The 23,328-nt window shown below is 47.9% G+C and overlaps 2 protein-coding genes across 5 annotated transcripts in view; both read left to right on the top strand.

The window, feature by feature from the left end:
• The first annotated feature begins 1,126 nt into the window (after positions 1-1,126).
• CPNE1 (copine 1) overlaps positions 1,127-23,328 on the top strand; it is a 261,443-nt gene continuing 239,241 nt past the window's right edge. For 2 of the 4 annotated variants that reach the window (XM_063960170.1, XM_063960167.1), the window contains exon 1: positions 5,643-5,720. The gene's annotated coding sequence lies outside the window, so the exon portion shown is untranslated. Of the gene's footprint in view, positions 1,217-5,642; positions 5,721-23,328 lie in introns of those variants that run through there. The other 2 variants (XM_063960169.1, XM_063960168.1) reach the window with 2 other exon arrangements.
• The window catches only part of RBM12 (RNA binding motif protein 12), a 39,563-nt gene continuing 21,882 nt past the window's right edge, over positions 5,648-23,328 (top strand). The window contains exon 1 of the mRNA XM_063960166.1: positions 5,648-5,720. The gene's annotated coding sequence lies outside the window, so the exon portion shown is untranslated. The remainder of the gene's footprint in view (positions 5,721-23,328) is intronic.

Raw genomic sequence — 23,328 nt, forward strand, 5'->3', positions numbered from 1 at the left:
CATCCAGTCTCCTCTGGGCACATGATCTAACTGAGGTCTGGAGGAGGGGCATAGAGGGAGGAGCCAGTTCACACCCATCTAAAGTCTTAGAATGCCCATGTCTCCTGCGGAGCCTATCTATACCCCATGGTCCTTACGGAGTCCCCAGCATCCTCTAGGACGTAAGAGAAAAATAGGTAAATGTATTACAGCGACACGTATAACACTTCCTGTTTCACCTCATTACCTAGGTGAAGCAGGAAGGGACATCAACAAGATGTATTAAGATCTAGTCTGCCGAAGCGCGCTCCCTCCTTGGGTGATGTCTCCCACAGTTCACGAGCTGGTGCGCTCTGTCTACTTCCTGGTTGGCTCTTCTGCGCATGCGTGGGATCTGGCTACTCACGCCAGATCCCTAGCACAGTCCAGAGGGGACAGCTCTGTCCCTGCTGTGGTGAATGTTGAAATCGATAACTGCAGGTGTCGGAACGGTCAGCATTGTACATTGTTTGCGCATATCGGCCTGCTAGCTTTTAGATAGCAGCATTGATATGGACAGTCATCATACATGGGGAGAAGCGGTATAGTACACATAACGTGCTCTAATAGCACTTCTCCACCATAACGACTCATACATGTACCCAACAGTGCTGATTGCCAACTAGTTTGGGTCGCCCAGTGTGTACCCAGCTTTAAGCCTATTTTAACTGCAGAATTTATTAATAAATATGGTCTCTAGTCACTCCTACTTTTTGCAAAGCTTTAAGCAATAGTACAAACTGGCGTTACAGATGCGTTTCTTCATGAGAGTCAAGAGATGCTGGCTTTCCAATCGTACTGAAACGTGGTAAAGGCAAGGAGATGGATGCTAGCGCCCTGCCCCTAACTACGGCGCAGCAACTCTGCTGTGGCGTACATGGGTCAGCGCGCGTTCCCGTCATCATTACTACAGTCCCGGACGCTCGCCGCCCGGCACACGCCACCACCCCACCACACGCCCCGGGTAGGCGGGGCTCCTAGGCTCCTCCCACTAGCGCTTTTATAGCATATGCGCACCTCCCCGTGACGTCATATGCCTGTGCAGCCGCCATTTTGTGCGGCTGCTCCCGGAGAAAGAGCGATAATAAAATATATCCCGCAAGGCGAGCAGAGGAGATCCAGAGGGGAGAGAGTGTGGGGTCTCACATTCCCCTCTGCTTTGTCTCTTTCTTTTCTTTCAGTATAGCAGATTGCAGCGGTAAGAGACGCCAGGATACTGTGTGAGGGGGATAATGAGGGAGTTAGGCCTGTGGAGAGGCTTCGGTAGGCGCCGCGGGAAGCGGAGGGGGTGTAATTCCAGCTGTTTGTCAGATGCTTTATTTTTGTTTTGTGTATGTGTTCCCCGTAAGTGGTTTAGTAACATCATGGCTGCCGCCCCCGTCACATGCAGCCTCAGCCTCCTCCTGGCTGTGCTAGGGGGTGGATGCTGCCTCTTCTTTCATGTGCTGGGATCGCTCAGGACGGTCGTAGTATGTTACGTGTGGTGAAGCAGGTCCCTGGCGGGTTATGCTTGGACTTGTAGTGCCCTAACATACTTCTCACAAGGTTATGCATGGACTTATTTTCGTGGGTCACGCGAATCCAAGGACTCGGATGAGCTGCCAGTGTCGCCCGAGCTTGCACACATGCAGTATGGGGACCAGTGAGCTGTTGTCCCGGTTTTATCAGTGTGTAATGAGACGTCTGAGCAGTATCCTGCATAAGAACTGTGACTGTAATGGCTGCATGGACCATACCCCAGTGTTTACATGTAGGTGTTTAGTTACAGGTGTAGCTCCAGGAGCAGCTATGCTGTATGTATCGGTGACTAGTGCCCTTTGTTACTGCATTTTCCCTACAGTTTCATTTAAAGCTTTCATTTGCCATTTATTTGTATCACCTTCAGTTGCCTTGGAATTTGGAGGTGTGTTAAGAGTCAATTTGTGCATGTATGTTAGCGGTGTTGTTTATCTGCGCATGCACAGTATGATGTGATGTAGCTTCGGTTAATTGGAGTACCAACAGGACCCTAGTTCTTGGTGAAAGCTCTTACAAAATAAAGTCTTGAAAGTTGATGTCACTAGTTGTATTTACCTTTTTATTTGTGCAAATGAGTTATGAGAACTTTTGTCCTTGGCATATTTCATATAATTGCCTTTTCTTTGTGTCTCCTTCTAGCTGAAAACCATCTTTTTCTGGTAAATCAGTAAGCGCCGTGGTTGCACTTGTTTTCATTATGCGTTGGGATTTATTCAATATGGACTTGCACAAATCAATTTTGACTTTATTTCACAGGGTGCATCAGATTTCTGCTGTGCATCTTTTCTGGGAACATCTTACCTTACATGCTTTGTCTAGGCTCATGTCCTAACAAGGTGCATGTGTCTTATTTTCTCATTTGATGTAATTGGTGTTTAACAATCAGTACCTACTTAGGGTTACGCATAATTACTATATAAAGTTATAAGTTTTGACATAACTGCATTTTCATAACTCTTATTTGGTAGACTAAACTCTAGCAGAATATTAGTCGGCTCACCATTTGAGGTCCTTGCTTTGTAAAAACCAGTTCAATTGTAGTTTGTCTTATTTGTCTTATTTTAGTAATATAACCTAACAATTTGCGTCCTAGTATAATAGCAATTATATTTACTTTTGGTTTGCAATCCTCCCCTTTTTTTTTTTTTTTTTTTTTCCGTTGTAGTAGACATAAATCCATTTGCATTTTTCAACCACACTTCTCAGGGGTTTTGCGGTGTTAAAAAAAACAAATTGTGCCACCATAAGTTGGTGTTTTGGCTCTCAAAGCTATGAATTCGGTTTCATTTATTTTCTCTGTATTATAAGTAAATATATATTTAATCTCAGTGCGGATACTTAAATTCTAAAACACTTGCTAGTAAGGAGATGACTGCAGAATTGTTAGTATGACACTGCAAGTTGTGTAATGTTACTGATCTATTTGTTTTATTTATTTATTTTTGAAGAAAACATGTTTTAGATTTCGTGGTATGTGATAGGGAAGTTGATACATTGTTTAAATTGGGTTGATTTTGGTTAGATCTATAATGCACTTGTTAGAATCTGCATACATTCCGGCATGATTTTTTTTTTTTTGTGTGTGTGCGTAACACAGTGGACTATTACAACTTTTTTTTTTTTTTTTTCCAAATAGGTTTGGGGATAGTGCATTTTGGCAGTACTCCTGCAGATTTCTTGTTTCTGTCTTTAATTGTATGGCTTACCTCACAATTGCTAAAGAATTCCATTCAGAAAATGCTTTTGTGACCGTGGTTTGCTTGCTGCACTGTACAAATTTAGCAACTTTTTTAAATATCCTATTTGCTTCAAGTTACAGGTGTTGACAAAATTAAAAATCTATTTAATATTAATATATATTTTTATTTTAAGTAGATCTTTGGTTACTATGTAAAACTGTTTGTTTATTTCTGCTCGCATTGGGTTCAGTTCTGACCTGCACAGTATTTAAGGGCAACTGAGTTTGTGGGAGTTTACCTCCCATGCTAAGCGCAATATACAGTACAAAACGGAGAGATAATATTGACTTGCACCCAAAAAAGCTGCACTCGGGTCGCCAATCCTAAGGAGCACCACTCCTCACTCAATGTACAACCAAAAAAATGGGACGGCTCCCAGGCGCTGCTTTATATGTGTACACGGTTAGCTTCTCTTAAAACTCCACCGATTGAGGATTTATCGGTGGAGTTTTAAGAGAAGCTAACCGTGTACACATATAAAGCGGCGCCTGGGAGCCGTCCCATTTTTTTGGCTCCCATGCTAAGCGCCCACATGCTATTCATTTACATCCCCCAGTGGCCATTCTTTCCAGCTGTAATGCCCATTATTAGCCACATTAAGCTGCATCTCCAGGGCTAAGTGCTAGGCAGGATGCAGCTGTCATGTGGCGACTAGCCCCTAAGCTGCACTTTTTAGGGATGTAGTTATATGACATTATCTGCACCTACATCCCGCATCTCCCTACTCCCAACAGTCAGCATGCTGACTAGCTGGGACTATTCCCACTCACTGGTGTCCTCGCCACCGAGGCCGCAAGGGGACTCGTTGCGCTCGAGCCCCCTTCCCGGCATTTTGCAGTCGGAATGCTGATCGCCAGGATCCCGGCTGCCGGTTTTATGTCCAGGAGCTAAATTCCAGCCAATTAATAGAATCGCACCCTATATGCAGTTGTGTTTTCTCCATATGTTTCTGGGAGTTTCTTCCCACAGTCTAAAAATATACTGATAAGTTCATTGGTTGCTAAACAAAGTAACCCTTGTGTGTTTGTGTGGCAGGGAAATGTATACTCAAGCTCCATTGGGGCAGGGACTGATGAAGGACTCATATTTTTTTTTTTTTTTTTAAGAAAGCACTGAGGTGGCAATTTACACATAAGCAATGGTAATAGCAAGCCTCTTCAAGTAACTCTGGTTTTTGCCCAATTATATATAGTGTTCACTCTAGGGGACGGGCAGGGTAGGGTGCTGGTCCGTGAGGGGCACAAGCGTGTGCCAAAAGGGGGTGTGGCCATGCAAATAGGGGGTGTGACCACTTGCACGTAATGCAAGTGGGCGGTTCAGTCCACAGACGGGGGCGGCCGGCGCCGTCACTGTTGGGGGCGTGCCCAGCACCTACGGAGGTGCTGGGCTTCCCCCAAGCGCTCTCTGACAGCGTGCGGCATCTTTACACGCTGTGAGGGCAGAAAGCGGGCGGCTGTTTTAGCAGGGTGCCGCAGAAAGGGTTTTGCCCTTAAAAAATTGGGCAGGGCGCGGCGCCCTGCTAAAACAGCTTAGAGTGAACACTAATATATTCTAATTGTTGTCTCTCATAAACTAGTATTTTGGACCCAAGCAGTCCATTTTCCTTTCCCTTACTCTGGAGCCCAAAGTCTTTTTGGTGATTACCAGTCTTTCTGGTGAGAAAAGGGGCGGCGCACACTGCCTGTGGCATATGTTCCCATTGCCACAGCACGTGTTGATCTCGGACAGGCCATCCATGATTTTTATATTGTTTCTATATGTACTGTGCTGTCGGTGTACATATAATGTGGGCAATGAAAGATTTGTACCTCGTCTCCATTTAAATGATGCAGAAGTGAAATATTCTCATGTACAGGCTTTGTCTGTTTTGGGTTAATTTAGCAAAAATGTTACAAATGTTTTTGCCTTTGGAAAAAATGTTGCAATTTAAGACTTGTTTTGCTTTATCATTGAGGAAAATGCTAAAGTATTTGTGCTACTGAACTTAGAAATGTTGTGTGTTTTCTAGGAGTAGCAACCGATCAGTTGAAGTAGTGATTTATTTTTAGTGTCCCCTCCAGTGACAGTGTTTTAGTATAACAAGGTATTTAAAAAAAACTTGTGGGTATCTAGAGGTCTTGATCTGCTATCTGTTTTCAGACTTCTGATGGGAGTTCTCCAAAGTTTGTTTGTTTTGTTTTCCCCATTGCGGATTTGTGTTTGTTCTGATCTTTGGAAACCTGACCAAAGACGCAAATCTTACAGATCTATTGTTTAAATCTTTTTTCGAATTTTACTGGATTTTTAAATTGCTTTATTTTCTTTAAATCTCCAGAAATTGCTTTTTGTTACTTGATTTTCATGTTTGCCTTTTAATTCACTTGTTTTTTGCAGTCATAAAGATTTTTTAATTGCCTACAGGATTGACTGGCCGCTACCTAATTAAGGGAATACACTTTATTGCAGGTAAGGTATTAGTTTAAATATTTCATAATGCACTTTTGTTTATTTAATTTTGCATTTAAAATAGAAATCTGCTTTTTCATACGCATGTATAGTTTACATATATTTATCTTTTAGATGTGTTTTCCCTTTAGTTAGTGTAAATTAAGTCGGAAACAAAACACAAGTACATCTGTAAATCTGCAAAGATCAAAGTACAATGAAAAGTCCGTCAATAGAGCCTTTTAAAAATATGCTCAGTCTTCAAATATCAAGTCTTCTCAAGTTATATGGACACCTTTTCCCTAATGCATTTAGGGGGTCATTCCGAGTTTATTGCTCGCTTGCAGTTTTTAGCAGCCGTGCAAACGCATTTTCGCCGCCCACCGGAGAGTGTATTTTCGCTTTGCAGAAGTGCGAATGCCTGTGCAGTAGAGCGCCTGCAAAAAACATTTTGTGCAAAACAAGACCAGCCCTGGACTTACTAACGTTAGAGGAATGGCTTTGGACGTCGCACACCTGCCCTGCGTTTTCCCTGGCATGCATGCGTTTTTCCAAACACTACCAGAAAACGGTCATTTGACACTCAGAAACGACCCCTTCCTGTCAGTCTTCCTGCGTTGTGCCGTACGACTGAAATCTTCGCTAGATCCTGTGCAAAACCACAAAGCTCTTTGTACCCGTACATCGCGCGTGTGCGCATTGCGGTGCATACGCATGCACAGAAATGCTGATTTTTTTTTTTTTTAGCCTGATCGCTGCGAACAACGGCTGCTAGCGATCAACTCTGAATGACCCCCTTAATCCATATTGAAGAAATGTGCTTAAATCCTAATGCCATTTGCAATTGTATAAGTACCCTTTGTCCTTCAGGGTATTGTATGAAAGATGGGAAATAGCAAGTAAAAAAGAAAAAGTGCCAGTAGCATAGTAAGAGAAATACCTGTGGTAGCGGCTGTATTTGGACTGAGAAGCTCTAGTACATATCCTATTTAGCACACATTGGGGTTAATCTAGTTACCCGCGGTGTGAGTAAATGCAGTTATATGCCACACTTAGGTTGCCACCAGGCTCACAGAATTGTGTTATACACAGCTGCAATGTCAACTTGCCCTTTTCGTGTGTAGTTGTATTGTACCTATATTAGAATCTTTGGGCAGTATTCAATTATAATCTGCTCACGATCTACCATTTTACTGTAAGTGACGGGAGCCGGGGGTGGGGGGAATAATCAATTGTTTGTCTTGATCCACTGCTTGTGTCCAGAGAGTATGAGTTTAGCGGTGTAAAGTGATTAAACCCGACCAAACTCATGCCCGTGACGTGAAAAGTCCCGCTTGAACGCTTTCTGCTTGCCATCCTCGGTGGTGCGTGCTGAAATGCCTGAACGGAACAACAATTGGATACCTCCATTGGGCACCATCTACTGGCTGCCAGCACAAAAAAACAATTGAGTATCTCCCTTTGAAGGAAGATATATTATTGCTGACTAGTATCACACTTGCGTTTGGCTTGTGAAGACCAGCCGGTCTCTACTGGTATTTTATAGTTTACTATCTTTACACAACACTGTACATTGAGCAAATTAAACTAATAAAAACAAAATACAATGAACAGTAAAAGTTGATCCTGCTCAAATGAGTTTACAATCCAAGGGGTTAATTCACAGCTTGTGCTGCTGAGCACCTGTCTGTCATTTTGCTAGGCTGTACATTATACGCTTTTTTTGTGCGCATCTGGGGTATGTTGATTGCTGGTATGGGCTATTGCACTAATTTGAAATGCCCCCTTAAAAGGTGTGGCAAACTCTTAATTCATAAGGTAGTAAAATAACAGCTGTATTGTTAGGGGAGGAAAGTGTGTATGACTTTTATTAGATAGAAGTCACATTTAATAAAGCAATCATTGGTGACTAATGAGTAACAGACACTAAGGAGGTGATTAAAATGTATTTTGGGTGCCCATTGCTTTATACACTATCAAAAACACTAAGTTTATCCACGATTAGCGGCTAAACCCATCTAAAGTCCTGATTAGGATGCCTAGGGGTAAATGTATTAAAGGTCGATTTGGGGGAGAAGTTGTATCAGCGCACTTTATGTGCATGGATACCACTTCTCCCCCCTATTACAGCAGTGGTGCTTGCTCCTGTCTATACTGGCGCTGCTATATATGAACGGTCAGCAGCAGTGACCGTTACGACGCCTGCAGGTGTCGAATACACCACAGCCAGGGACAGCTGCCAACTATGGGTGAGATCTACTGTATGTCCAGAGTAGCTGGCCAGGGTGGAGACACCGGGGGCCGCTAGGACATGCAGAGTAGATGCATGTGTTGTGAACACGAGCGCCGGTAAGAGCTGCCGATAGTGGGAGAGTGGACATACTGTAACAAGAAGGATGAGTTAACGCGCTCCCACATTGGCATGAGCAGGTGTTATACATTTTGCCTATGTGTGGACCCGCTTCACCGCGATCCGGAGGTGAAGTGGGTCCACACACACAATGGACGAAACACTAGCATTAATACACCTACCCCATAAACTCATTAACTCTAACTGGCGTCCAAATGGAGCAACAATTAAATTGCTCAATTTTGAACCCCCTGTGTGGCATCTGGGGGAAAAACAATTGAATCATGCCCTAAGCCAGATTCAAATGTAAAATATTTAATTGTAATAAAAAAATGTAAAAAAAAAACACCCACAACCATTTCACAGCGGTAAAATGCTTATAATCCGCACAAAGGTGGAAACTGGTATGGTTATTTATACCTGACTCCTGAAAAGGAGTTTGTATTGTTTTTTTTGGGGGGTAGGGGGGCTTGTCTTCCACCAGTTTGAATGAGACACAGTCAGTATCAATTAGAAATGGACTGATAGTATGACATAATCTTTCATGGAAAATATGATAGACCAGCAGCATATTACAGTGTAGTGTATTACCAATCCATCACAAGGTGGAGTACCATGAGCAAAAAGAGTTCTTCGGCATAAGCACTGGATTCCTCTAATCCTTGATTATCAACTGGAGTATGTCCCAAGTGAGCTGGTATGATAAATAGCAGGCCCAATACAATATCCTCGTCTGTGTCACCTAACTGACAATTTTTCCCTTCATAACTTTGTTTTGCTTTTTATTTCAGAGTTTGCGAAGTGGTGTGTGTTTTTTTTTTTTTTTTTTTTTGGTGTGTGTTTTTTTTAAATATAATGCAAATTTGTAGAACGGATCTCCTTGTCAAAAATGGGAAGGCACAGTGAGGTGCTGTGGTCCCTTGTAATCTGACCATGCCAGTCTAGATACTGCTGAGGATGCTGTAGGAACACTAGAAGGAAATTTATTGGGTAACACACACAACACTGGAGATGGGATGTTGTATTGGACATGCAATTTACAGTGCATCCAGAAAGTATTCACAGCGCTTCACTTTTTACACGTTATGTTACAGCCTTATTCCAAACTGGAATAAATTTTTCCCCCTCAAAATTCTACACACAATACCCCATAATGACAACGTGAAAAGTTTATTTTGAGATTTTTGCAAATTTATTAAAAATAAAAAAAAACTAAGCAATCACATGTACATAAGTATTCACAGCCTTTGCCATGAAGATCAAAATTGAGCTCAGGTGCATCCTGTTTCCACTGATCATCCTTGAGATGTTCCTACAGCTGAATTGGAGTCCACCTGTGGTAAATTCAGTTGATTGGACATGATTTGGAAAGGCACACACCTGTCTATATAAGGTCCCACACTTGACAGTGCATGTCTGAGCACAAACCAAGCATGAAGTCAAAGGAATTGTCTGTAGACCTCTGAGACTGGATTGTCTTGAGGCACAAAGCTGGGGAAGGGTACAGAAAAATATTTGCTGCTTTGAAGGTCCCAATGAGCACAGTGGCCTCCATCATCCGTAAAATGGAAGAAGTTCGGAACCACCAGGACTCTTCCTAGAGCTGGCCGGCTGTCTAAACTGAGTGATCGGGGGAGAAGGGTCCTAGTCAGAGAGGTGACCAAGAACCCGATGGTCAACGTCAGAGCTACAGCATTTCTCTGTGGAGAGAGGAGAATCTTCCAGAAGGACAACCATCTCTGCAGCAATCCACCAATCAGGCCTGTATGTTAGAAGGCCAGACGGAAGCCACTCCTTAGTAAAAAGCACATAGCAGCCCACCTGGAGTTTGTCAAAACGCACCTGAAGGGCTCTCAGACCATGAGAGACAAAATTCTCTGGTCTGATGAGACAAAGATTGAACTCTTTGGCGTGAATGCCAGGCGTCATGTTTGGAGGAAACCAGGCACTGCTCATCACCAGGCCAATACCATCCCTACAGTGAAGCATGGTGGTGGCAGCATCATGTGGGGATATTGTTCAGCGGCAGGAACTGGGAGACTAGTCAGGCTAGAGGGAAAGATGAATGCAGCAATGTACAGAGACATCCTGGATGAAAACCTGCTCCAGAGCGCTCTTGACATCAGACTTGGGCGACGGTTCATTTTTCAGCAGGACAACGACCCCAAGCATACAACAAAGATATCAAAGGAGTGGCCTCAGGACAACTCTGTGAATGTCCTTGAGTGGCCCAGCCAGAGCCCAGACTTGAATTCGATAGAACCTCTCAGAGATTTGAAAATGGCTGTTCACTGACGCTTCCCATCCAACATGATGGAGCTTGAGAGGTGCTGCAAAGAGGAATGGGTAAAACTGCCCAGAGATAGGTGTGCCAGGCTTGTGGCGGCATATTCAAAAAGACTTGAGGCTGTAATTGCTGCCAAAGGAGCATCAATAAAGTATTGAGCAAAGGCTGTGAATACTTATGTACATGTGATTTTCTTTTTTTTTTTTTTTTATAAATGTGCAAAAATCTAAAAAAATTCACGTAGTCATTATGGGCTATTGTGTGTAGAATTTTGAATTTTCTCTTACGTCCTAGAGGATGCTGGGGTCCACATTAGTACCATGGGGTATAGATGGGTCCACCAGGAGCCATTGGCACAGTTTGAAAGTGTGGGCTGGCTTCTATGCCCTTCCTATTAGACTCGGTAAAGAAAATGTGCCCGAAGGAGCTAGTCATATCTAGGGGAGCTCTCCAGAGCTTTTCTAGAAAAATGTTATTTTAGAGTCTTTTATTTTACAGGGAGGCTACTGGCAACAGCCTCCCTGCAGCATGGGACTAAGGGGGGGGGGGAGTAGTATCCACCCTGCGGGGGGGGGGGGGGGGGGCAGTGTCCTCCCTGAGGGGTCTTGAGCCACTGCTCCCACTGACTGAACATTTGGCTTCAGAGGGGTCTGATCCCACCCCGCCGCAGGGAAACGCTCGCCCCAGCAGCCGGCCACCACCCCCTCAGCATCTGAAGAGGTGGCGAGTGAGTCACTGTCTCCCCTTGCAAGCGGGGGGGACAGTGTGAAGCAGGTGGTCTTGGGGTAAGGAGCGCGGTCTCACCCGCGCTCCGTGATTGCTCAGCGGTACTGCGGTGCGGCGCTGGGAAGGGCGCCCTGGGCCAGCGCCGAACCCTACACTGTCCACTGCAAGTCTGTCGGGGTCTGCGGATCCAGGCCAGCGCAACTCCTCCGGCCAGTATAATCAGTGAGCGGGAAGACAGCGCCATTGAGGGGGCGGAGCTTCTCAGAGTGGACCCTGCAGCGTTCAGCGCCATTTTCTCCTGCCTGCACTTACTACAAGTGGAACCAGGTCCCTCCAGAGCAATCTCCAGCTGTCTGTACGGTACCAAGGGGGTTGTAGAGGAGGGGGGGACACAGCCAACGCTGGTAAGGGACTCCCTATACCTTTGATAGCGCTGTGTGTGGGTTGGCTCCAATCTCTGTGTGTCTCTCTGCCATTCTTGGGGGGAAACTCTGTCTTCATAATACCCTGTGTGTTTGTGGGGTGTTTGAGTGTATGTGCAATATGTCTAGGGACACTGTTTCATATGCTGCAGAGGATTTGTCTTCCCAGGAAGACTCCATTCCATGTAATCAGGATTGCACTGTTTTAGCACAGATCCCAGCTAGAGAGCCAGAATGGTTAGTCTCTCTGAGGGGACTATTTCTCAGATTTCTGATAGAGTTGCTAGGACTGAGCATGCCACTCAAGTCCTCCAGTCCTCTATGGATGTATAGTTTGATACTGCCTCCTCGGGGGTCCCCTGCGGTATATTCTCACAAACTTGCACTTGCAATTATGCAGTATGACACGGACACCGACTCTGATGCTGCAGACGGTGACGGGGATGTGTCGAGGGGGACAGCATCACTTGCCAAGGGGGTGCAGTTGATTGAGGCTGTTAGGGATGTTTTACACATTTCTGACACGGCTCCGGAACAGGTGGAGGAGGCCGCCTTCACAGCTAAGCCCCCCTTCACTTTCCCGGCATTCAAAGAATTGAATGCTATCTTTGAATAGGCATGGGAAACTCTGGATAAGAAATTCCAGATTCCCAAGAGGGTCTTGGTGGCTTTTCCCTTCCCAGAGGAAGATAGGAAGAGATGGGAGTCCCTGCCTCTGTCTCCAGGCTGTCCAAACAAGTGGTATTACTGGTCCCGGAATCTACCGCGTTAAAGAACCCGGCAGATCGCAAGGTGGATGCTACGCTGAAATCTATTTACACGGCTTCAGGTGCTATATTGCGGCCTACTATAGCCTGTGCTTGGATTGCTAAAGCTATTTCCAGGTGGTCAATCACTCTGCAGGAGGAATCGACTACGCTGGACAAAGGTGACGTTGATTTATTTTTACGTAATATTCAGGATTCTGCAGGGTTCCTAGTGGATTCCATGAAGGACCTGGGTTCCATGGCTGCGGGGATCTCCTCCATGTCCATCTCGGCTCGCAGAGGTCTCTGGCTGCGCAACTGGTCTGTGGACGCGGAATCCAGGAAGTGTGTGGAAGGCCTACTATACAAAGGTTAGGCTCTCTTTGGGGAGGCACTGGATGCGTGGATTGCCACGGCTACCGTGGGTAAGTCTCCTTTTCAGCTGCACCGGCTACAAAGAAGCCCTTTTCATCTACCGCGTTACAGTCCTTTCTGCCCGCGAGGCCTAGAAAGAATAAGCCTTCGAACACCTTCAGAGGTGGTCGTGCCAAAGGAAAGAAATCCGCTCCTGCAGGTTCCCAGACCCAGAAGCCCGCTTCTGATACCCCTAAGTCCTCCGCATGACTTTGGACAGCTAGGCCTGGAGGAAGGTCAGGTGGGGGCAAGACTCCGGCAGTTCAGCCACGTCTGGGTGTCGTCTGGTCTGGACCCCTGGGTTCTGGATATAGTGTCCAGAGGGTACAGTCTGGAGTTTCAAGATCCCCCGCCTCACCGTTTCTTCAAGTCAGGCTTGCCACGTCTACTGGCAGACAGGACAATTCTTCTGGAGGCCATCAGAAAATTGGTGGTGTCAGAGGTCATTGTTCCGGTCCCACTTCAGCAGTGGAACAAGGGTTATTATTCGAACCTTTTTGTGGTACCGAAACCAGATGGTTTGGTACGGCCTATTCTAAACTTAAAATCTTTGAACCCTTATCTCAAGGAGTTAAAATTCAAGATGGAATCTCTGAGAGCTGTCATCTCAGGACTGTCAGAGGGGTGAGTTCCTGGTGTCCCTGGACATCAAGGATGCTTACCTCCACATTCCCATTTGGGTGCCGCATCAAGCATATCTCGGGTTTGTGCTGATGGACGATCACTATCGGTTCCAGGCGCTGCCTTTTGGCGTCTCCACAGCACCGAGGCTCTTCACCAAGGTTATGGTGGAGATGATGGTTCTCTTCAAACAGGGGGTGAACATAATTCCATATCTGGACGATCTCCTGATCAAGGCGTCTTCCAGGGAGAGGTTGTTGCGTTCCATTGCGCTCACGACACTGCTGCTCAGGAGGCACGGTTGGATCCTAAACCTTCCAAAGTCTCATCTGGAGCCGACAAGGCGGCTGTCTTTCCTGGGAATGATCCTCGACACGGAAGTGCAGAGGGTATTTCTCCCGGTGGAGAAAGAGTTGGTGATTCAAGCAATGGTCCGGAAAGTCCTAAAGCCTACCTAGGTATCGGTACATCAATGCATACGCCTTCTGGGGAAGATGGTTGCTGCCTACGAGGCTCTGCAGTACGGCAGGTTTCATGCTTGACCCTTTCAGCGGACCTATTGGACCAGTGGTCGGGCTCTCACCTACACATGTACAAGAGGATACGCCGGTGTCCGAAAGCCAGGATTTTGCTCCTCTGGTGGCTGCATCTTCCGCACCTTCTGGAAGGGAGAAGGTTCGGAATTCAAGACTGGATCCTTTTAACCACAGATGGAAGTCTAAGAGGTTAGGGAGCGGTCGCTCTGGGGGAAACCTTTCAGGGACGATGGTCTTATCAAGAATCACTTCTCCCAATAAACATCCTGGAACTCGTTTACAACGCCCTTCTGCAAGCAGCACACCTTCTACATGATCGGGCTGTTCAGGTGCAGTCGGACAATGTGACCACGGTGGCCTACATAAACAGTCAAGGCGGAACGAAGAGCAGGGCTGCCATGCCAGATGTGTCAAAAATCCTCATCTGGGCAGAAGGGCATGCGGCGACTATGTCGGCAATCTTCATTCCGGGCGTAGACAACTGGAAAGCAGACTTCCTCAGCAGACCTATCTTTATCCAGGGGAGTGGGGCCTCCATCCGGAGGTGTTCGAGGGGGTAACCGGTTGGTGGGGGGGGTTCCTCACATAGACATGATGGCCTCTCGCCTCAACAAGAAGCTACGGAGGTACTGTTCCAGGTCAAGAGACCCACAGGCAGTGGCGGTGGACGCACTGGTAACACCGTGGGTGTTCAAGTCAGTGTATGTGTTCCCTCCACTTCCTCTGATACCAAAGGTTCTTCAGCTCGTAAGAAGAAAAGGTTCTGGCAATCCTCATTACTCCGGACTGGCCAAGGAGGGCTTGGTACGCAGATCTGCTGGAAGATCCACGGCCTTTACCTCTTCGGAAGGATCTGCTTCTGCAGGGGCCGTTCGCTTATCAAGACTTACCATGGCTACGTTTGGTGACATGGCGGTTGAACGGTATCCCGAATGAGGTAATTCCTACCCTAATACAGGCCAGGAAGGGGGTAACGTCTAAACATACCATCGCATTTGGAAGAAATATGTTTCTTGGTGTGAGGCCAAGAAGTTTCCGGCGGTGGAGTTTCAACTTGGACGTTTTCTCCTTTTCCTGCAAGCAGGGGTGGATATGGGACTGAGACTGGGCTCCATCAAGGCACAATCAGCCTCCTTTTGTGGCGCCTACGGCTTCATGTGATCTTGATATGGTGGTGCAGTTCTTGCAATCTGCTTGTTTTGAGCCTCTATCGGAGGCTGATCTCAAATTTCTCACGTGGAAGACGGTCGCCTTGGTTTCTGCGCGACGCGTGTCGGAATTGGGATTTTTATCTTATAAAAGCCCCTATCTGATCTTCCATGAAGACAGGGCGGAACTTGGGACTCGTCCACAGTTCCTACCTAAGGTTGTGTGTGCTTTCCACATCAACCAACCTATTGTGGTTCCTCAATTACTTCAAAGGCCTTGGATGTAGTGAGGACTTTGAAGATTTACGTGAAGAGGACTGCTCGTCATAGGAAAAGTGACTGTTTGTCCTCTATGATCCAAAGAAAACTGGATGTCCTGCTTCTAAGCAGTCGATTTCCCGCTGGATCAGGTTCACTATCCAGCATGCTTATTCCACGGCAGGATTGCAGTGTCCGAAATCTGTAAAGGCCCACTCTACTCTTACAGTGGGCTCTTCCTGGGCGGCTGCCCGGGGTGTCTTGGCGGTACAACTCTGCCAAACAGCTACTTGGTCTGGGTCGAACACATTTGCCAAGTTTTACAAGTTCGATACTTTGGCCTCTGATGACCTTAAGTTTTGTCAAGCAGTGTTGCAGGAGCCTTCGCGCTCTCCGTCCCGTACTGGGAGCTTTGGTACATCCCCATGGTACTAATATGGACCCCAGCATCCTCTAGGACGTAAGAGAAAATAGGATTTTGATTACCTACCGGTAAATCCTTTTCTCGTAGTCCGTAGAGGATGCTGGACGCCCAGCGCTTCGTTTTCCTACATTGGTTTCATGGTTCAGTGTTACCTGGTTCCTAGGTAAGTTACTGTTTTAGCTGTTGCTGAAGTTGTTCTGGCATGTTGGCCCGGATTCTCATGTTTGTGTGAGCTGGTATGAATCTCGCCACTATCTGTGTAATTCCTTCTCTCGAAGTATGTCGTCTCCTCGGGCACAGGAGGGGCATAGAGGGAGGAGCTAGCCCACACTATTAAATTCTTGAAGTGCCAATGGCTCCTGGTGGACTCGTCTATACCCCATGGTACTAATATGGACCCCCGCATCCTCTACGGACTACGAGAAAAGGATTTACCGGTAGATAACCAAAATCCTATTTTCTCTGACGTCCTAGTGGATGCTGGGAACTCCGTAAGGACCATGGGGAATAGCGGCTCTGCAGGAGACTGGGCACATCTAAAGAAAGCTTTAGGACTATCTGGTGTGCACTGGCTCCTCCCCCTATGACCCTCCTCCAAGCCTCAGTTAGATTTTGGTGCCCGACCGAGCAGGGTGCAATCTAGGAGCTCTCCTGAGCTTCTTAGAAAAAGTTAGTTTTAGGTTTTTTATTTTCAGTGAGACCTGCTGGCAACAGGCTCACTGCATCGAGGGACTAAGGGGAGAAGAAGCGAACCTGCCTGCTTGCAGCCAGCTTGGGCTTCTTAGGCTACTGGACACCATTAGCTCCAGAGGGATCGAACACAGGCCCAGCCTCGGAGTCCGGTCCCAGAGCCGCGCCGCCGGCCCCCTTACAGAGCCAGAAGCAAGAAGAGGTCCGGAAAATCGGCGGCAGAAGACATCAGTCTTTACCAAGGTAGCGCACAGCACTGCAGCTGTGCGCCATTGCTCCTCATGCACACCACACACTCCGGTCACTGAGGGTGCAGGGCGCTGGGGGGGGGGGCGCCCTGAGCAGCAATATAAACACCTTGGCAGGCAAAAATACATCACATATAACCCCCACGGCTATATGGATGTATATTAACCCCTGCCAGATTCCATAAAAATGCGGGAGAAAAAGGGGCGGAGCCCATCTCCTCAGCACACTGGCGCCATTTTTCCCTCACATCTCCGTTGGAGGGAAGCTCCCTGGCTCTCCCCTGCAGTTAATACACTACAGAAAGGGTTAAAAAGAGAGGGGGGGGGGGGGGGGGGCACAATTTAGGCGCAGTATGCAGCTATAAGGGAAAACACTTTTTTATAGGTGCTATCCCTGTGATATATAGCGCCCTGGTGTGTGCTGGCATACTCTCCCTCTGTCTCCCCAAAGGGCTTTGTGGTGTCCTGTCCTCTATCAGAGCATTCCCTGTGTGTGCGCTGTGTGTCGGTACGGCTGTGTCGACAGGTATGTGGAGGATAATGAGGTGGAGGCGGAGCGAATGCCTGTAAATATGTTGTCACCCCCTGCGGGGTCGACACCGGTGTGGTTGAACTTATGTAAGGATTATGTGAAAGTGTCAACTCCTTACATAAAAGGCCGACGACACGGAACAGCCGGCTACTCAGCTTGTGCCTGTTCCAGCGTCTCAAATGTCATGGGGGGCTCTAAAATCGCCCGCTACCTCAGATAACAGACACAGATGTCGACACGGATACTGACTCCAGTGTCGACATCGATGAGACTGGTGTACCCTCCAAATAGGTCCACCCGTTACAGGATTGAAACAATGAAAAATGTATTACACATTTATGATTATACCCCAGGTACCACATAAAAGGGTATTGTGTTTGGTGAGAGAAAACTAGTAGTAGTTTTTCCTGCATCTGAGAAATTAAATGAGGTGTGTGAGGAAGAGTGGTCTTCCCCCGGTAAGAAATTGATAATTTCTACAACGGTTATTGGCAGCGTACCCTTTCCCGCCAGAGGATAGGTCACGCGGGGAAACACCCCATAGGGTAAATACAGCGCTTACACGCTTATCAGAAAAGGTGGCACTATCGTCTTCGGGTACGGCCGCCCTGAAGGAACCTGCTGATAGAAAGCAGGAGGTTACCCTATAAGATATGGTCACACACTAGGGCATTATATTGCGACCAGCCGTTGCTTCGGCATGGATGGGCAGTGCTCCCGCTGCGTGGTCAGATTCCCTGTCGGAAAATAACTCTGGATAGGAACAATATTTTGCTGAAAATAGAGCATATAAAAGACGTGGTCATATACATGCGTGATGCACAGAGGGATGTTTGCTGACTGGCATCAAAAATAAGCGCTAGGTCCATTGCCGCCAGACGGGGGTTATGGACTTGGCAATGGTCAGGCGATGCCGACTCGAATCGGCACATGGAAGTTGCCCTATAAGGGGGTAAAACTGTTTGGGGATAGTTTTTCAGACCTCGTTTTCACAGCTACTGCTGGGAAATTAATTTTTTTGCCACAGGCTACCCCACAACAAAAGAAAGCACCGTATCATCAAGTACAGTCCTTTCGGCCCCAGAAAAACAAGTGGGCTAGAGGCTCATCCTTTCTGCTGAGAGGCAAAGGTAGAGGAAAAAAGCTGCAACACACAGCTAGTTCCCAAGAGCAGAAGTCCTCCCTGCGTCCGGTAGGTCCACAGCATGGTGCTGGGGCTGCTCAGGCGGACCCGGGTACGGTGGGGGCCCGTCTCAGATATTTCAGCGGACAGTGGGCTCTCTCACATGGATCCCTGGGTCCTTCAAGTAGTATCTCAGGGGTACAGGCTGGAGTTCGAGACGTTCTTCCCCCCGCCGTTTCCTAAAATCTGCCTTACCGGCACCTCCCTCTGCCAGGGAGACGGTGTTGGTGGATATTCAACACTATAATCACAACAAGTGATTGTCAAGGTGCCCCTCCTTCAGCAAGGAAGGGGTTACTATTCCACAGTGGTGGTGGTACCGCAACGGTTCGGTGAGACCCATCTTGAAATTAAAATACTTGAACTTTTATATCAGAAGATTCAAGTTCAAGAGGGAATCGCTCAGGGCGCTTATTACGAGCCTGGACGAGGGGGATTACAGGGTCTCCCTGGACATCAAGGATGCGTACCTGCATGTCCCCATTCCCCCCCCCTCACCAGGAGTACCTCAGATATGTGGTACAGGACTGTCACTATCAGTTCCAGACGCGGCCGTTGGAGTTGTCCACGGCACCGAAGGTCTTTACCTAGGTAATGGCCGAAGTGATGATACTCCTTCGCAAGAAGGAAGTTTTTATTATCCCGTACTTGGACGATCTCCTGATAAAGGCGAGGTCCAAAGAACAGTTGGTAGTGGGGGTAGCACTCTCTCGGGAAGTGCTACAACAGCACGACTGGATTCTCAATATTCCAAAGTCACAGCTGGTCCCGACGACACGTCTTCTGTTCCTGGGAATGTTTCTGAACGCAGACCAGAAAAGTGTTTCTTCCAGTGGAAAAAGCCGAGGAGTTGTCATCTCTAGTCAGAGACATCCTAAAACCAGGACAGGTGTCAGTACATCAATGCACACGAGTCCTGGGAAAAATGGTAGCTTCGTACGAAGCATAATTCCATTCGGAAGACTCCACGCAAGGACGTTCCAGTGGGACCTGTGGGACTAATGGTCCGGGTCCCATGTACAGATACAACAGCGGATAACCCTGTCAGCAAGAAACAGGGTGTCGCCTCTGTGGTGGCTGCAGAGGGCTCATCTACTAGTGGGCCGCAGATTCGGAATACAGGACTTGGTCCTGGTGACCACGGATGCCAGCCTTCGGGGCTGGGGTGCAGTCACACAGGGAAGAAATTTCCAAGGAGATTTCGCTTCACATAAATATTCGGCAGCTAAGGGCCATTTACAATGCCCTAAGACAAGCAAGGCCCCTGCTTCAGAACCAGCCGGTACTGATCCAATCAGACGACATCATGGCGGTCGCCCATGTACACAGATAGGGCGGCACAAGAAGCAGGATGGCGATGGCAGAAGCCACAAGGATTCTCCGATGGGCGACCTACACCCAGGAGAATGGGGACTTCATCCAGAAGTTTTCCAAATGCGGGTAAACCGTTGGGAATGACCACGGGTGGACATGATGGCGTCCCGCCTCAACAAGAAGTTGAAAAGATATTGCGCCAGGTCAAGGGACCCTCAGGCGATCGCTGGGGACGCTCTAGTGACACCGTGGGTGTACCAGTCGGTTTATGTGTCTCCTCCTCTACCTCTCATACCCAAGGTACTGAGAATAATAAGAAGGCGAGGAGTGAAAACCATACTCGGGGTTCCGGATTGGCCATGAAGAGCGTGGTACCCGGAACTTCAAGAGATGCTGGCAGAGGACCCTTGGCCTCTGCCGCACAGACAAGACCTGCTGCAGCAGGGACCCTGTCTGTTCCAAGACTTACCGCGGCTGCGTTTGACGGCATGGCGGTAGAACACCGGATCCTAAAGGAAAAGGGTATTCCGAAGGAAGTCATCCCTACCCTGATCATAGCCAGGAAGGATGTCACCGCAAGACATTATCGCCGCGTTTGGCGAAAATTTGTTGCTTGGTGGGAGGCCATGAAGGCCCCGACGGAGGAATTTCAACTATGTCGATTCCTGCACTTCCTGCAAGCAGGGGTGACGTTTGGGCCTCAAATTGGGGTCCATCAAGGTCCAGATTTCGGCTCTGTCGATTTTCTTCCAGAAAGAACTGGCTTCACTGCCTGAAGTTCAGACTTTGGTTAAAGGAGTACTACATATTCAGCCTCCTTTTGTGCCTCCTGTGGCACTTTTTGGATCTCAACGTGGTGTTGGATTTCCTAATGTCGCATGGGTTGCTCTTCACAGCTCCGCTGGAAGACAGCTCCCCGGGCTCTCCCCTGCAGTTTCCAGGCTCAAAGGGTAAAAAAGAGTGGGGGGGGGGCACTAAATTTAGGCGCAAACTGTATATGTAAAGCAGCTATAGGGAAAAATCACTTTGTGTTAGTGTGAATCCCTGATTAAATAGCGCTGTGGTGTGTGCTGGCATACTCTCTCTCTGTCTCCCCAAAGGACTTTGTGGGGTCCTGTCCTCAGTCAGAGCATTCCCTGTGTGTGTGCGGTGTGTCGGTACGGCTGTGTCGACATGTTTGATGAGTAGGCTTATGTGGAGGCGGAGCAGGTGCCGATAAGTGTGATGTCACCCCCTGCGGGGCCTACACCAGAGTGGGTGGATATGTGGAAGGTATTAACCGACAGTGTCAACTCCTTACATAAAAGGCTGGATGACGTAACAGCCGTGGGACAGCCGGCTTCTCAGCCCGTGCCTGCCCAGGCGTCTCAAAGGCCATCAGGGGCTCAAACGCCCGCTACCTCAGATGGCAGACACAGATGTCGACACGGAGTCTGACTCCAGTGTCGACGAGGATGAGACATATACACAATCCACTAGGGGCATCCGTTGCATGATTACGGCAATGAAAAATGTGTTACACATTTCTGATATTAACCCAAGTACCACTAAAAAGGGTATTATGTTTGGGGAGAAAAAGCAGCCAGTGTTTTTTCCCCCATCAGATGAGTTGAATGAAGTGTGTGAAGAAGCGTGGGGTTCCCCCGATAAACTGGTAATTTCTAAAAAGTTACTGATGGCGTACCCTTTACCGCCAGAGGATAGGTCACGTTGGGAGATATCTCCTAGGGTGGATAAGGCGCTCACACGCTTGTCAAAAAAGGTGGCACTGCCGTCTCAGGATACGGCCACCTTGAAGGAGCCTGCTGATAGAAAGCAGGAGGCTATCCTGAAGTCTGTATATACACACTCAGGTACTATACTGAGACCTGCAATTGCTTCAGCATGGATGTGTAGTGCTGCTGCAGCGTGGTCGGATACCCTGTCAGATAATATTGATACCCTCGACAGGGATACTATTTTGCTAACCATAGAGCATATTAAAGACGTCGTCTTATATATGAGGGATGCACAGAGGGATATTTGCCGGCTGGCATCCAGAATTAATGCAATGTCCATTTCTGCCAGGAGGGTATTATGGACCCGGCAGTGGACAGGTGATGCTGATTCTAAACGGCACATGGAGGTTTTGCCTTATAAGGGTGAGGAATTGTTTGGGGATGGTCTCTCGGACCTCGTTTCCGCAGCAACAGCTGGGAAGTCGACATTTTTACCTCAGGTTCCCTCACAGCCTAAGAAAGCACCGTATTATCAGGTACAGTCCTTTCGGCCCCAGAAAGGCAAGCGGGTCAGAGGCGCTTCCTTTCTGCCCAGAGGCAAGGGAAGAGGGAAAAAGCTGCACCAGACAGCCAGTTCCCAAGATCAAAAATCTTCCACCGCTTCCTCTAAGTCCACCGCATGACGCTGGGGCTCCACAGGCGGAGCCAGGTGCGGTGGGGGCGCGTCTCCGGAACTTCAGCGACCAGTGGGCTCGCTCACAGGTGGATCCCTGGGTTCTGCAAGTAGTATCACAGGGATACAAGCTGGAGTTCGAGGCGACTCCCCCTCGCCGTTAACTCAAATCGGCCTTGCCAGCTGCTCCCAGAGAAAGGGAGGTAGTACTGGCGGCTATTCACAAGCTGTACCTTCAGCAGGTGATAATCAAAGTACCCCTCCTTCAACAGGGACGGGGTTACTATTCCACAATGTTTGTGGTACCGAAACCAGATGGTTCGGTGAGACCCATTCTCAATTTGAAAGCCTTGAACACTTATATAAGGAAGTTCAAGTTCAAGATGGAATCGCTCAGGGCGGTTATTGCAAGCCTGGAAGAGGGGGATTTCATGGTGTCGCTGGACATCAAGGATGCATACCTGCATGTCCCCATTTACCCACCTCACCAGGAGTACCTCAGATTTGTGGTACAGGACTGCCATTACCAATTCCAGACGTTGCCGTTTGGTCTGTCCACGGCACCGCGGGTGTTTACCAAGGTAATGGCCGAAATGATGATACTCCTTCGACGGAAGGGAGTTATAATTATCCCGTACTTGGACGATCTCCTTATAAAGGCGAGGTCCAAGGAGCAGTTACTAGTCAGCGTAACACTATCTCAGGACGTGCTACTTCAGCACGGCTGGATTCTAAATATCCCAAAGTCACAGCTGATTCCTGCGACGCGTCTGCTGTTCTTGGGCATGATTCTGGACACAGAACAGAAGAAAGTGTTTCTCCCGCAGGAGAAGGCCCAGGAATTATCATCTCTGGTCAGGGACCTCCTGAAACCAAAGCAGGTGTCGGTGCATCACTGCATGCGAGTCCTGGGAAAGATGGTAGCTTCTTACGAAGCAATTCCCTTCGGCAGGTTCCATGCGAGAACTTTTCAGTGGGATCTGTTAGACAAGTGGTCCGGATCGCATCTTCAGATGCATCGATTGCTCACCCTGTCCCCGAGGGCCAGGGTGTCTCTGCTGTGGTGGCTGCAGAGTGCGCACCTTCTCGAAGGCCGCAGATTCGGCATACAGGACTGGGTCCTGGTGACCATGGATGCAAGCCTCCGAGGTTGGGGGGCAGTCACCCAGGGAAGAAACTTCCAAGGACAATGGTCGAGTCAGGAAACTTCCCTGCACATAAATATTCTGGAACTAAGGGCCATTTACAATGCCCTGAGTCAAGCAGAACCCCTGCTTCAAAATCAACCGGTTCTGATTCAGTCAGACAACATCACAGCAGTCGCCCATGTAAACCGCCA

The sequence above is a fragment of the Pseudophryne corroboree genome, chromosome 3, assembly GCF_028390025.1.
Source record: "Pseudophryne corroboree isolate aPseCor3 chromosome 3, aPseCor3.hap2, whole genome shotgun sequence".
In the NCBI taxonomy this organism is placed as follows: Eukaryota; Metazoa; Chordata; class Amphibia; order Anura; family Myobatrachidae; genus Pseudophryne; species Pseudophryne corroboree.